The following is an 8,486-nucleotide window of genomic DNA, read 5'->3' on the forward strand; positions in this document are numbered from 1 at the left end:
GGGGGGGCGAGCCAATGTATCAATGAATAGATACAGTCAACGGTAGACAGACAGCGCCACCTACACGCGAATTAGCTTCCGAGGTCGAGCAGTCTCAATTTCACTACAGGATTTGCGAATGAATGCTAGGCTGGGCCACCTCAAATGGCGTGAGCCGCATGCGGGGAGACCCGCACGTACGGTTTTCAGGGGGATCCGGCCGGCCGGCGCCCACCCGACTAGAGGGACTGAGAAATTAATCGAGTACAAAACTTATCTTCAAGCTTTACCTTATTTTGATCGTTCAGAGGGCGATCGCGGAGTCACTGAATGAAGTCCTCCCTCCCTTTCTTTCGGAGGTGCTGACCCGCTGCAAGGCAGATATGACTAAGTGACATATTGAATATGGCGACGACTACAGCATGTCGTAGAAGGAGATAAGAGGTGGAGCCAACGACCCACTAAGACTCACGTATCTACAACTACATTCCCGAGCGGCAGTCAAACGGAGGCGTGAATGCAAGATGCCAGCGGAATGATCGACCGGACAGAGGCTAGGGCAGCTTTCTTCCCACCGCGTCCTTCCTTGTGTGTCGGAGATACAAAGCGAGTGCACCGGAAAAGAAGGGGAACTGAGTCGATCTATTCCATGGCGAAGCATCCGAAGCATAACTGCACACTCACACGATCTTTGCCGAGAGATAGGAGCATTCGGTGGAACCGGTGAACTACACTTGCTTCTTGATAGATGTGTGGGACAGAGGGCTCGTGGTACCTGCTGCCCACCCTTCCTCCGCTTTGATAACCGTGTGAACGGAGAGTGGGCAGAGCAAAAGGGAAGGAGGTCCTCATACGGAGTCGCACACTTGAGCAGTGCGGGAGACTGGAGAATGGGTCGAGTAAACTCCCTTAGGGCCGATTAAATCACAGACGAGGAACTTTTCTTGATTTTTGCTTTTTGATTTGAAGGGTATGTTCTAAAAAAAGAAAGGCAGAGGTAAATACTTCGAAGAGGCGGCTCGGTAGGGATGGAATGGTCAATCGTCAAGTCAAGGATGACTTCTTTGTTGGCGAAACGATGGGGGGGAGAAAGCACGCCAGTGATTCTCCGAGCCGGTCTTCATTTCCAACGCCTCGGGAAACAGGTCGAGATAGATGACAGCACCTTTTTATCCTCTTCCTTACCGGGAAGGCGCACTTCTCTTCTTCTTCTGGCCTTCACCTCCTGCCCGGCCCGGAAATAGAACCCCTTTCTGATCCATTCATTTCTGCAAGCAGGCGGGATCCAGAGCTAAGCCCCCTCCTATTCGAAGCCGGGTGTGGCCTCGCCCTTTTGCTCTTCCTTCGGTTTGGCTCCACGAAGGCGCCGCCTAGACTAGGAGCCCCACTCATATTCAAAAGGCGCCCAGCTTTAAAGACGATGATAATAAGTAGTTAGGCTGCCATTTTTCCAATATCATGGAATAGCATGGCCCGGGGCTAAGGTAACTCCAGTGGGAGAGCCGTGTTATGGGTGACCTTATTGCACGGTTCAGAGAGCACTTGTGTATGTGATGCAAGTGAACGTGTACGAAAAAGCTGTCGTAAAGTTTCGTTGTTCGTTCCGTAGTTGACCCTATCTATGTTTCTACGATGGCCCAAGAACACGCTCATTCTTCAGCCGTAGAGAGACTTTTGAATTGTGAGGTACCATTACGAGCTCAATATATACGAGTGTTATTCTGTGAAATAACTCGAATTTCAAATCATTCACTTGCTTCAACTACTCATGCTATGGATGTGGGAGCATCAACTCCGTTCCTTTGGGCTTTTGAGGAGCGGGAGAAATTGTTGGAATTCTATGAAAGAGTCCCGGGAGCCAGGATGCATGCCAGTTTCATACGACCTGGTGGAGTGGCACAAGATCTGCCTCTTGGCTTATGTCGAGATATTGATTCCTCCACACAACAATTTGCTTCTCGTATCGACGAATTAGAAGAGATGTCAACCGGCAACCGTATCTGGAAACAACGATTAGTGGATATTGGTACTGTCACTGCACAGCAAGCAAAGGATTGGGGATTCAGTGGTGTAATGTTAAGAGGTCGTGCGACATGAAGACATTGATAGCAATATGGGGGAAGTTCCCATCAGGCAACAACGGTTCTGCCTGACCCTACAAAAGCATGCATATGTTGTCAGTGAAGATTTTGTGTGAAGCCTTGGAGACGACGTACCCGGGGCTGGGGTGAGCTGAGGGGGGACAGCGTAAGTGAGCGAATGTGCGTAAGCCCAGTCAAAGATTCCTATTCTAGGCGGGGCGGGCCATCAACCTTCGAATGGTGTTGGTCCTACGGACCGTGAACGGATTCGCCTCTGGCCTCTGGGCACGTCGGAACCGCATGAGTTCACCGGGGTGGAGCACGGTCCGCCAAAATCGGCATAGGTTAGGTGCTATTGATGGAACATGGTAAGCCCATCTTTCCCCATATGAAAGTGCTGCGGGCACATAGAGATGTGGGTAGAGGAAGTCTCAAAAAGCGAAGGCCGAGCTGTAGGTCACGTGACCTGCACCGAAAAGGTGGCTGACTGGGCTTTCTCCTGGATCAAAGCAGATCAGCTCGCCAAATTCGTCGATCGAATCCCCGGAACGTCGAATGAAAATACGTGGTCTTTCTACAACCCTATTTATATGATAGGCCCGGCCCCTTTCCCCCTATCCCTCCCTTATGTTTAGGAGCGGGATCTGCCCAAGAACGACCTGTGGTGGTACGGAAGGCACGGACTCCGCAAGCGTCCCGCACCCTCTGAGAAAGAAACTCCTCAACCATTACAAGATAAAGAAGTATGACGCTCTGTGTCTGACTCTATTGGTCATAGTTCCTTGCTGTTGCGGCCGGTGCTCGTTTGCGCGCGTGTGAACCACCAGATCATAAGGAAAGATGCCTCTCGTGGCATCTGAGAATGATTCGAGCCGTATGAAGGGAAACTCCCACGTACAGTTTGTTTTGGGGGGGAAGGAGCCCGATAGGGTCCCCCCACTGACTTGGCCCGGGCCTAAGTGAAAGTGAAAAAGTGAAGTGGTGGGCCTACCCATCCCAACCTGGGGTATGCTGGGATTCGCGAAGAGCAGCACCTTACGATGTTCATGACCAATCGGATCTTGACGTACCAGTAGGTACCAGAGGAGATCGCTATGATCGTTACTGTATCCGTATCGAAGAGATGCGACAAAGTGTTCGGATCATTGTGCAATGTCCTAATCAAATGCCTAGTGGCATGATCAAAGCCGATGATCGTAAGCTATGTCCTCCATCACGATCTCGAATGAAACTATCCATGGAATCGTGCGCCGTGTGAAACGTAGATCATCGCCGTTCTTAACCGAGACTCAGGTTAAGCTCCGTCTCGGAACCGTCGTGGGGTTAGGAGTAAAGCATCCCGAGGTTGGCGCATCTCGTTGGGCGTGGAGAAGCATTGGGAACCCCAATATCTTTCTTCGGAGCAGTTTCTTTTCCCGTCCCCTCGCCCCGGCATAGCGCTTCGCTTCCGGTTCTTCGGAAGAATCAACTGACTTCTCCCTTCTTCATTGCTCCGGGGGAAAGGGAACCGTCTACCAGTTGGGAAGCTAGACATCAAGGTTGTGGCTTGATGAGGATAACTAAGCTGACACGCCGGAGTTGGCTGCTGGCACAACAGGGTGGTGCCTTACCGCACCGCAGGCGCACGCGCGGTAGCGTTCGTGGTGGTGCTTCAGGATTCCAATGTACTGCGTCCAAGATCAGAACGAGCTTGCCGGCGGACCACTGCCGTCCCATTCTTTAGTGAGCTGGAGCGCTGCCATCTTATCCACGGAAAACGCGTCAAGCTATCGCTTCGGGTCGAAGCACTAAAAGAAAAGGACCGGGAAACGCGGCGGCATAGGAACCACGGGAACCCAGGAGGGAGAAAGACGATGTACGGGATACGGGATCCTCGTAGTAGGCTGGACCAAAATCCAGCCGAGAGAGGGCAGCCTTTAGAAGCAACAGGTGGGGAAACCAAGAGAAGGCTTCGCCTTTTCTTATCTTCTTCCCGGCACAAAAAGAGGGATTAGTATTATTGACCCCATGAGAAAGCACTAACACCTTCCTCGTTGGGGCTCCGCGCACTGGGTCCGCGACAGGAAACCGGCTACTAGTTAGGAAGTGAACATAAGGTATCAAGAGGTCCCTCACAGTCAGGTGCGATGCAATTGCCCCCTATTAGTCAAGTACCCCTCTTCCTATTTTGTTTAGGGGTTAAGGCGAGAAATGGCTTGATGAACCCTTCCGTTCACCACGCACCGGCCCCATTCACTTGCAACTCGTAGAGGCTGTAAGTAAACAGTGCCCCACTAAATTCAAAGTGACGGTGGGGTTGAAAGACGAGAGTGCCTACCTCCGAGCCGAGAGTGCCCGCCCTTTCTGTCAAGTAGGCTACTTTTTCCGGAACGCAGTCCGGAATAAGCGTTCCTGTGTATATAGATATCTTCGATGCTGTCATTTCGAAATGTCCGCTTCAACCCCTCTTTCACCTCCCAAAAAGCTAAGTTGGCTTGACGAGCGCAGATGAGGAGCAATAAAACCAAGAATCTCTTTCTTTTCCAAATACTTTATTAAGTTAAGGGGCAAAGAGAAGCGCTTTTGCTACTGAGAAAGTGAATGGTCAGCGCGAGGGTTCGACGACTTAGCCGAGCGTTAGCGAAGCGTCATTCTCATAGCGAGGCGCTTCGAGTTAGCGAAGCGCTGTAGTAGCGTCGGAGACTATGTGCTATAATGCTGAACTAAGGACGTTCCGCCTTATCTATAGAAGCAGTCAACTGAGTTCTGAACGAATGGGATCCTTGGTGGGTAATGGCTCAATCAATCTATAGATGGAAAGCCTTATGATGGGAAACTACCACGTTAGGTTTGGAGAGAGATGGGACCTGTTATAGTTTAAGGGGAGCAGATGCAAGCTTTTTCTTTCCATAGCCGGCCAAATGACTACCGGATCATCGGTCTACTCTACCTCAATTCACCATTTCGAACTTTATACAGAAGGTTTTTCCGTACCAGCTCCTTCTACCTATACCGCAGTTGAAGCACCTAAAGGTGAATTTGGTGTCTTTCTTGTCAGTAATGGGAGTAATCGTCCCTACCGTTGTAAAATAAGAGCACCTGGCTTTGCCCATTCACAAGGACTCGATTCTATGTCCAAACATCACATGCCAGCAGATGTAGTCACCATCATAGGTACTCAAGATATTGTGTTTGGAGAGGTAGATAGATAGGACGTAGTCTTGCTCGATCAGGACCCTAGCTTTATTGCGAGCCAAAACAGCCTGAAAGAAAGCAAGTGTGCCATGTAAAGCCATGCCTGAGTTTCAGCCTTTCAGGTGATAGAAGGGCCATCCACTTCAACTCTCGCCCTCCCTTTTAGGCATTTTTTTACAGAGGCGTGGAATTGGCAAAAGAAAAAACTACAATTTGGTAATAAAATCTACATGGTTAGAATTGCCATAACGACTATATTGAGGAGTTTCTGAAACGAGAATTCTCATAGATGATACGAAAAGCAATGTACTAAAAGCAGGAAAGTAGCAGTTCTGGGAAAGTGAGAAAGCAAAGAGAGGCACGTTTGTTAACAAAGCGGAACCAAAGACTTCTGCCTACAGCCAAACAAAACTTGCAACTATATTCAATAATGCCTGAAATGCTAGTAAACCAAACCGCTCCAGATGGGCTTCCTACCGGCAGATGTTATACCTTCCCGCTATCTAACGTGTACGGCCCCATAGATAGATGATGCCAAAAAACCGGACTTATTACAAGAGCTTATGCTCCTTCCACCTCGTTCTTGATGTAATTGCACCCTCTGTGTGCCTTTCCTCTGCTGGTCAAAAAGTGGAGAGATTGCGTCAACGTGGATTTTTAGTTTATCTTGGGAGTGTTCTTCCAGCTTGTCCTCTTCCCTACGGTTTTCTTGCATGCAGTCTCTGGGAGGACTAAGGAAAGATCCTAGTACTCCAGGTAGGGCTCTAGAGAAGATTCCCTGAAAGAGCTAAGATAACTAAATTGATTTACGCTTTCCTCTTTCTTTTTTTTTTCATATATAGAATTGGAACGATTTCCTTGCCTGTGATGGGCCGCAAACGTAAGTTGGTTGTTAGCGCCAACTGAACTGCGTAACCAAAGCGATTCCCCTTATTGGAAGATAGGGTTAACCTATGTCGGTTCGACTCCGGCGAGTCGCCCCCCATTATTAGTTCGGCGTGCTGTCAGTTCCACGGGCCTAATATATGATATTTAGCATATACGAGTGCTGCTACAACCTCCTCTTCTATTCAATTGTATCTTTATACCTATCCTTCGATAAGGGGTAGGTAATTAGAGGGGAGAATGTTATTAAACATAGGAAAAAGTTTACACTAAACGATACTCAACGTATGCGGAAGATCGAGCTCTCCCGGTAGAGAACGCCGCAAGAGATAGCTAACTAAACTCACTTATAGGGATTGGTTTAATCCAAGTATAGGTTGATACACACTCTTTGAACAAAAGAGAGCGAGGGTTTAAACACGTATCACGAACGTTATGATCCGATAGTATAGGTTGAGGAGTAAGTAGGTTACTAAGGATAAGTAAATCAAAGACGATATCTTTTCTTAAGCCTTCCCATTTCTTCCTTGTTGGAGTGTATAAACTACTCTGTTTTTGACAGTGTGATTCACGGCCTACCCTAGAGGTTGTATTAAACCCGGGCTGCCTAACAGCCTGCTCCTCTTTCCCAGAGGAGGGGACGGATAGGCTTGAGTTTGACTTCTTTCCCCCTCTTAGAAATTCCTGAAGAGTGCTTCAAGCTAGAGAGTAAGTTGGGATTCTTACTTATTCAGTAAGTTGAATACAGGCCTAAAAGATACATATGGAGGTACAAAAGAGCATCATTGGAAAGTTAATACGTGAACAACCCCTTGGCGGTACCAGAAACAGAACCCTTTGGAAAAAAAGTATGTGAGATACTCAGATCTGAAGGAAAACACTATCCACGGATAGATAATCCGGTATAGCATCACACCTATTACAGGTGAAAGGTAAGAATAGCAAGGAGGGAAAGCCGTGAGGAATGAAACAGTTCATTTCCCTTATTTACCCGGATAAATACTTTAAGACAAACCCGAATACAGAATTCCCTAATTGGTAAGGGATCAGATGCTAGGATTAACCTGTTGGAGAAAGACAAAGAGAATGGAATGAGTAGTATAGAAAAGGGGAAAATGAATCAGCATTCCCAAAACAAAAGTAAGATAGGGTTGGCAATTCCACTACTTCAAAAGGTTTGTGCCTTCCTCGGTAAGAGAATTCTCAAAAGCTATGAACCGGTATAGGTAGGATAGGGTAGTATTGTTGGGATAAAACCAAGGAATCCATCATCAGGGAATGTAACCCCCTCCTTGGAATCGTAATTCGCGAAAGACCTCGCGCCAGTCAAAGCTCTATTCCCTTTCATCCTGCCCGGAACAGAGTGTAGGCGAGCCCGGATTCAAAGTAAGATGGTCGAAAGGAAAGGAAGAATAAGAAAAGGAAAAAGCAATTTCGAGAGCTATTCTCTTTTCTATTCAGTTCGGAAAAGAACAAAGATAAGAGAGGAAATGATACTCCACTCACTAGACAATAAGGTCTTACCTCGAAGTGAAATGAAAGCCAATAAGAAATAAAGAGTTCTTTTAGACGCCTTCGACTGTCGGGTTCTAGCTAATGGAATGCAAGCACTTTCGTTTTTGTTTCTAGCCCGGAGAGAGAGGCCTCCGCTTTTATCGCATTGAGTGGAAATTGGGGTTCACGCACGATTTTAAACCACCCTTGTTCACGGCATTCTACTTTTCTGGCAGCTTTGCTCTCTTTCTGAAAAAACAGACACCTTTCTTTATACGACGATAGGAAGAGCACAATGCACGCTTTCTACGATGAATGAGCTCGAGAGTTATGGAAAACGAAACTCTATCAATCACCTAACAAAGAAAGCAGTCATACACTTCCACTAACTTTCATGACCGGTTGGAACGAGATTTTCTGACTATGCAGATCCGGAACGAACTGTCCAACTCACAATTGAACATGATGCCCCAAATCAATCTTGGCCCAGGAGAACTAGTAGCGGAGCGAAGGAAAGACCTCACATTACGTACGCCAGAAGAAGCTTGTGAACGCGATATCAAGTGAATACCGCCCATGGCCAGGAATTCCTGAACAAGGAAGGATACCCAGATTAGGAATATGGCTAGCAGAAAGCAGCCTCGAAGATGGTCGAGTGTAATCACTTCTCTCACTACGGAAAGGAAGCTGGGCCGAGGCGAACAAGACAAGCCGCTTAGCAAGCAGGAAAACAAGTAGGCGAAAGAAGAGGTTTAAGTTAATGAGAGCTTGAGAATCTAGTTATTTAGTCAACTTTCTCTTCATAAGGGAATAAGGCGGGTGGGTGAAAAGCCTATAACAACATCAAAATGGAAAAACAAGAGTCTCAGGGAC

At 47.6% G+C, this 8,486-nt stretch overlaps 1 long non-coding RNA gene and 1 pseudogene across 1 annotated transcript; both read right to left on the reverse strand.

Moving 5' to 3' along the window:
* Window positions 1–270: 270 nt before the first annotated feature.
* Window positions 271–1,632, reverse strand: LOC112937434 (uncharacterized; annotated as a pseudogene).
* Window positions 1,633–6,821: 5,189 nt separating this feature from the next.
* On the reverse strand, window positions 6,822–8,411 carry LOC136354619 (uncharacterized). Its single transcript, XR_010738170.1, has 2 exons — window positions 7,644–8,411; window positions 6,822–7,183 (listed from the first exon to the last, which is right to left on the reverse strand). It is a non-coding gene; the product is annotated as an uncharacterized lncRNA (long non-coding RNA).
* Window positions 8,412–8,486: the final 75 nt, after the last annotated feature.

The sequence above is a fragment of the Oryza sativa genome, chromosome 12, assembly GCF_034140825.1.
Source record: "Oryza sativa Japonica Group chromosome 12, ASM3414082v1".
Lineage (NCBI taxonomy): Eukaryota > Viridiplantae > Streptophyta > Magnoliopsida > Poales > Poaceae > Oryza > Oryza sativa.